This window comes from Cervus elaphus, chromosome 22, assembly GCF_910594005.1.
Source record: "Cervus elaphus chromosome 22, mCerEla1.1, whole genome shotgun sequence".
NCBI classification, from domain to species: Eukaryota; Metazoa; Chordata; class Mammalia; order Artiodactyla; family Cervidae; genus Cervus; species Cervus elaphus.
The window spans coordinates 9,892,400-9,899,550 of record NC_057836.1 but is presented as its reverse complement, the minus strand read 5'-3'; positions in this window follow the sequence as shown (position 1 = coordinate 9,899,550).

Sequence of the window (7,151 nt, the reverse complement as noted above, 5' to 3'; positions counted from 1 at the left end):
CGGGGAGAGATCCCTTCATCTGCTGAACTCTCCTCCTCGCCTGGCCCAGCCACCCTCCCAAGCCCGAAGTAGCTGACTCCCGCCACGTGCACGCCCCCGCCCCATCTCGCCCTCCTCTCAGCCCGTGTCCACCGTGTGCGGCTCAGGGCCTGAAACACCGTCAACTGTGAGGCCAGAAAGCCTGGGGTGGAGCCCTGAGTTGCTGCATGACCATGGGTAAGACACGGGGCCTCCCTGAGCCTCCTTATCTGTGAAATGGGGATAATAATAGCATTGCCCTTCCAGGGCTGATGGGGGGGTGGTGTCGGTCAAATGAGAAATCAGAGGTTAAGAGGCTCTGTAACCTATAAAGCACAGGCATTTCATGGTGAGAGGTTGTTGAGATTAACTTCAAGTTGTGAAGGGGGTGTGTGTGCTGGACATGAGGGGCAGATTCACAGCTGGGAACGGACTTGCCCCAACCCTACCCATAGGCTGCAGGGACCAGCATCCGTGTTCCCTGTCTTGACGGTCAGGGAAGGGGCTGGGGTCACACAGCTCCTAAGCGGGGGTTGGCACTAGGCCTGTCCCCAGCACAGCAGCTGGGAGTGGGTTTCTTTGTCCCCTCTGGCCTTCTCCTCATCTCCAGCTTGGGTTTTAGTGGCCTCATAGTCCAGCCCCTGCAGGCCCTCAGCAGGAAGTCCAGTGATACAGGGGACCCCAAACTGCCCCCTCACCGGCGCACAGGGCTCTTCATCAGCTGCTCTGTTGGTCAGGCTGCCTCGGTCTTTTCCATGGAGCTGCCCCTCCGAGGCTTCTCCTTGAGAACGCCCCTCGGGGAGGGGGTCTCCACTGGCCTCTCTGCCTCGCTGGATGTAGGCCTGGGGTTTCTCCATCTGGGGGCCCCAGAGCATCCAGCTCCTTCCCCGCAGACACACCAGGCCTCATGTGTGGGGGAGGCCACCGTCTGCGCCCCCCCCCAATATCTGTGCCCTCCATCCCCAGCACATCCCTGCCCTCCACTCTGACTGAGTGAGGGTCTCTCTGCCAAGCTGGACTCCATGCGGCTCTCCGCTTGGTTGTCTGAGTTGCCCTCTGCCTCCCTCGGGCTTGCTCAGAACCCCCGTCCTCCCGCAGGCCACCTCCCTCGCCCGCCATCCCCGTGTTTCTCCGTCTCTGTCACTGGCTCTGTCTGTCTCTCCACCTCCCCCACCGCTGTCAGAGCCGCTCTGACTGTGTCACCTGCTCCCACATTGCTGTATAATATGCCCTCCAACTGTCCACACGCCCTGAGCCCTCTCCCACGTTCCTGGATCCCTCCTCTAGTCCCTTGGCCCAGGTGTTGGCAGGGAGGTCCAGGAGGAGGAGAGGAAGGAGAGGCTTAGACAGCCTGGAAAGAGTTGAGGAGGGGAGACAGCCAGCTGAATCTCTGCTCTGCCAGGCAAGGAAGTTCCCGGAAGCACGAGGCACAGGTGCTGGCCTCCGGACCCTCATTCCAGGGAGGCCACATCCCAGGAGGAGGTAATCCTAGTGACAGGTGGGGGGTCAGGGGTCTGATTCTGGATTTAGGGCTCTGCACCTGCCTGTCTGTATGACATCTCAGCCCCCGCCCCCGGGGCCTGTCTTCCCCCGTCCTGGGGACCAGGGGTCCCTCTTGGCTTCCTCCCCATCGTGGGCACTGTTAGAGCTGAAGCCAGCCGTCAGCCAGCAGGGGCTCTGGCCTACATGCCCTGTTGCTATGGTACCTGCAGCGCAGTGGACAGCTATGGCGACTGTAACCAAGCATCCCTGGCTGGTGTCCCAAGCTTGAGCATGGAGTGTTGGGAATTGCCCAAGGTCCCATTTGGCATTGGTGGCAGGGCCAAGGCTAGGGGCCTCAGGACTCCCAGCCCAGAGCTCTCTTCCAGTGCCACAGCCCAAGGCTGAAGGGCAGCGGGCCTGAGCCCCAGCTCCACCTTTCCTGTTTGGTTCAGTGCTAAATCCCTTCTCCTAGACCAGGCTCTTCCATTCTCGCAGCAGGTGCTCAACAAATGTTTGTTCCATGAAGAAACGGATGAATGACACAGAAGCCCTCTGAAATCTGCAATGGGTGGGGCTGATGGCCAGGACCTGGGCAAATGCCTCTGGTTGGGATCCCAAAGGACTTATGTAGGGATCTTATAACAGAATTGAGGCAGTGAGTGGAGTGAGTTTGGGGGCGGGGGGCGTTGGAGGGTACCAGTCATTGGAGGAGGGGGCCAAACTAGACTTGGGCGTCCTCCCAATTTTGCCACATGTCAGTTCTGTCCTTCCCCACCGTGTCCCCAAGACCTTCAGATGTTCTGAAGGATGTCGGAACAGAGCCCTAGGTTGTCAGACGTGTCAGGGCCCTGGAGGTTATTAAGTCCAGGGTTTAACTGTGAAGATGAGGGGAATGAGTTTCAGAAAATGGAAGAGATTAGCCAGGATCACACAGTAATTCAGAACCCAAACTCTTTCTCTAGCCTCCCAGTCCTCATACACTGAGAGCTAAGTGAGCTACCAGGCTTCCCTTTTGTCATGGCTGCCAGGAAGCTCAGAGGTCAGTTTTGCAAACTGTGTCTCGTGTGTTCAGCCCATCAAAATCCTGACTGGAAGGTAATTCACATGATTTGGATCCAACAATATGCCCAAGGCCACGCTGGGCCTGGTCACATATGAGATCTCATTTAATCCAAACTGCAAAGCATGTGACATAGATATGAATGGCCCTTTTTAACAGATGAGGAAACAGGTTCAGAGACATAAATCAACTTGACCAAAGTCACACAGCTGGTAACTGGTAGAGACAGAATTCAAAGCTAGGACCCCCTAGTTCTCATACTCACAATCTTCATAAACATTGGCATAAGTACCATTGCTCATGGCTCTGTGCCCTGGTGCCAGTGCTGCATGCATTGCCAGTCAGTCTTCCTCACCTACTCCCAGCCTGTCCACAAGCTTGAGGAGCTTGTGGAGGTGGGGCTTGGTTTTGAAACTTCTCCCCTTTCCAATCCTGGGAGCCCCAGCCCTACACTGTCCTTGTGGAAAGATTCAGGTGCTGGGGGTTTGCATTTTTAGAAAGTCTGGCAAACACAGTCCAGAATTCTGTTAGTGCTTAGCCTAAGCAAACAGCCATAAGAAGGGAAAAAAAGTTAAAAAACAAACAAAAAAAGGCAGAAAGATGTTGATCACAGCGTTGTGTATCTTGGAGAAATACTGGAATTCACCCACGTACAGGAGGGAAAGGGAGCCTTGGAAGAAAAGCTGTTGCAAACCTAGACAGAGTATTAAAAAGCAGAGACATCACTTTGCTAACAAAGGTCCATATAGTTAAAGCTGGTTTTTCCGGTAGTCATGTGTGAATGTGAGGGTTGGACCATAAAGAAGGCTGAGCACCAAAGAATTGATGCTTTTGAACTGCAGTGTTGGAGAAGATTCTTGAGAGTCCCTTGGACAGCAAGGAGATCAAACCAGTCAATCCTAAAGGAAATCAACCCTGTATATACATTGGAAGGACTGATGCTGAAGCTGAAGCTCCAATACTTTGGCTACCTGATAGGAAGAACTGACTCATTGGAAAAGACCCTGAGACTGGGAAAGATTGAAGACAGAAGATGGGGACGACAGAGGATGAGGTGGTTGGATGGCATCACCGACTCAATGGACATGACTTTGAGCAAGCTCCATGAGCTGGTGATGGACAGGGAGGCCTGGCGTGCTGCAGTCCATGGGGTCGCCAAGGGTCGGACACGACTGAGTGACTGAACAACAACAAAACCTGTGGTTAGGATTCTGCACTTTTGCTGCTGAGGCCCAACATTCAATCCTTGGTCAGGGAACCAAGATCCTGTAGACTGCACATCTCAGTCAAAATAATAAATAAATAGATAAAGAAATAAAACCACCAGTATCATCAGCTACCCCCTCATCCCTGCTAGGGGTTTTCTCAGCAGTGCTGGGCCACAGGGACTCTGTATTTAAAAAAAAAAAAGAAGAAGAAGGAAAATGTGTAGAATCCATCAATACCAATATAAACCACAAAAAGCTACACTGAGAAAAGCCAGATCCAGGAAGAAGGGACCAGGGTCACAGCCACGGGAGCTAACTAAGGCCTAACACAGATAGGGTGAGGATTTGATGGGGTGAAACAGCTGAGTTGAATGCCTTCTAGATTCTTTTCTATTTCTCTTTAAGCAGTGTGAGTTCATAAGGAAAATGAGTTGGTTTTTTTTTTTTTTGGAAGCTGGCAGGAAGGAAGCAAGCAAAGATGAACCTACAAGAATTAGGCCCCCGTGGTGGGGCTTTTATTTGGGATGCGGGCGGCTGCCAGCTGCGTGAGTGGCACCCTCTTACACCTTGGCCCCCACCTTGGTCCCCCTTTCTCCCACTTGATGTCCAGCCGGGGCTGTGACTGAAAGACGGTAGAGAGGGGAGAGGCAGGGTCCCCACTCCCTGGCCCCACAGGAGAGAGAGAGGGGTGGGAGCCGAGGAAGGGCTTGACGGCTCCTCCAAGGCCCCTTCTGTGACTACAAGCTCGTGATATCTAATGTTCTTACACCCCCAGATTCAGTGATCTACCTCCCCACCCCCATTTCAGGGCCGCCAGGAGCCGGGAGTGAAGGAGTGAAGTGAGAGATCAGAGGAGCTGCCTGCCGGGGAGCAGGGGAGGGGAAGGCAGGTGGGAGGGCTGTGAAGGGAGCAGGTGGGAGAGCCAAGGTGAGTCAGCAGCGATGGAGCAGCAGGCTTGCAGCCTTGGAGCCTCCCTGCAGCTGTGTGCTCGCCTCTGAGCTCTGGGCTGGCTCCGCTGCTCACCCCCCCAAGTCCCTGTGCTCCCCACCCCAGTGTCCTCCACTCTGACACCCCAGAAAGTCCTTGCTGAGGACTCTTGTCAAAACTTGCCTACCCTGTATCACATGCGCATCTCAACAGTGACAGGGACCTTTCTTAAGAAGCTGCTGTCACGAGTGTCTGAGCAAAGTGGCCAACCAGTGACGAGGAAGGTGTTTAGGAGGGATCTTGAAGTACCCCCGTATCACTCTGGATGGCAGGCCCGCTTAGGGTGGACGGCACACTCTGTCCCCCTGGTCCTTATGGGTGGAGGGCCGGACAACCTCTACCATATGTTCCAGGTGGAAGGTACCTGAGTCTGAGGTCCTCTTTAGCTACTGCTGGCTGCCCTGGGTACCAGAGCATCACTGAGATGAAGCAGGCAGGAGGGGATGAGGTCAGTGAGTCCTCCCAGGGGCCTGCAGGGCTGGATGGAGGGACATCACTGGGGTGGGGGAATGAGACCCTGGGGTGCACCCATCCCAAGGCCCTTCTGAGAACATGGGTAGGTGAGCAGCCACACTGTGTCTGGCTGAGTGGCCCCTGTAGGCCCCTTCAAGGCCCCCACAGGTCACAGGTGCACTCTGGGAAATCTGGATAGGGACAAAGGAGGAAGAGAGGAAGCCCCTTCCGCCCTTTCTTAGCCCCGACCTCAGGGAGAATGGAGTGAAGGGGAAGCCGGCCCCTGGGCCTCTGACTGTTCTCACCTTGGTTCAGGCCAGCCCCTTGGTTCAGGCCTCTGGGCATCCATTTCCTCTCTGAGACCAAATCCTTGTCCACCTACCTTGAAAGCTGATATGCAAATAATAAGAGACATTGTGATGAGTTCTTTGGCGCTTTGCCCCCTTTCTCCAGGAAAGAGGCCTTGGGTTATTTTCTTAAACTGTTAGAGCATGTGGGATGCACCATGGTTTACCCAAATGGCCAATATGAACTGTGGACCTTCAGAAAGCAGCCAACGGCACTTCACAGCAGCTGAGCCTGCCTCCATGTTCCCTGTGTTTTCTGAGAGGATGGGCATCTGTGTAGCAGATTCCTGGGAACAAGGAGGGTGCCCTCTGCTTCCTTGTACCCTGAATGTTGGGTACACTGTTGGCCCATACAATAGACTTAGAGCTGGAAGGAAACCCCAACTCAAAGATTCTGGGACAAACTAGTAAGGATGGCCACAGGTCCACCTTGTATGTATACCCTTTGCCAAGGGACTTGACCATGCTCCCAGAGGATGGAGTCAACTTCCTGCCCTTTGAATCGTGACCTGGATTAGCGAATAAAATGCCATGGAAGTGACGTTATACAAGTTCAAGGTTAGGCTCAAGAGACCTTGCAGCTTCTGCCTTCACCCTCTTCGACTGCTGCCCCAAGACACCGTGAAGTGATCTGGTGCAGCCTGTTGGAGGAAGAGAGCCCAGTGGAGGAGAACTGAGGCCCCCAGGCCGGCAGTAAGCCCTACTGCCCGACGTGCGAGTGAGGACCTTATGGCCTGGCTGACCTCCACGCTAAGCAAGGCTGCTAGAGTGAGCCCAGAGAAACGGGCGGGGAGCTCCCGCCAGCCCACCCACACAACCTTAGAAAGAATAAACCAGTGTTGTCTACGTTTAGGGTGGCCTGGTACACAGCACAAGCTAACCGAAGCCTGCACCCACAGTGAGGCAGAGACCGAGTCCAACTCTGACCGCGTTTCCCAGCTGCCCCAGATCCCTTCCCACCGCAGTGTCCTGCGGTCAAGTTCATCACCCCCGCCCCGTGTGTGTGTGTGTTTGTGAGGGTGTAAACCAAGCAGGCCCTTGCCAATTCTCCCTGAGTTACAAAGGGTTGGCTGACCTCCACACAGGATGTCATCGTCCCTTGAAAGGAGGTGTGGTTCATTCCATTCTACAGAGAGTGAAACTGAGGCCGGGAGTTGATGGGCGGCTGGCTGACAGCCACACAGCCTGTTAGCAGCAGAAGTCTGACTCAGACCCACTCAGGCCTCCTGCGCCCATTTAGGGTCCTTTCCACTGACCCAGAAAGGAGACCAGCGGGTACTAAAGTTCTTTCCAAGGGTCAGTCTCTCAGAGAAGGGCACACACATACACAACTATACAATACGCACACACATATCACACACACATACATACACACCATACATACATACATACCACACATATACAATACACACACACACATACACACCATATACACTAACATGCCACACATGTATAATCTACACATACATACCAGACACACATACATACACAGCATACACACACACACACACACACCATACACACATACATACCACACATATACAATACACAGATACATACCACACACATACATACACACCATACATACATACCACA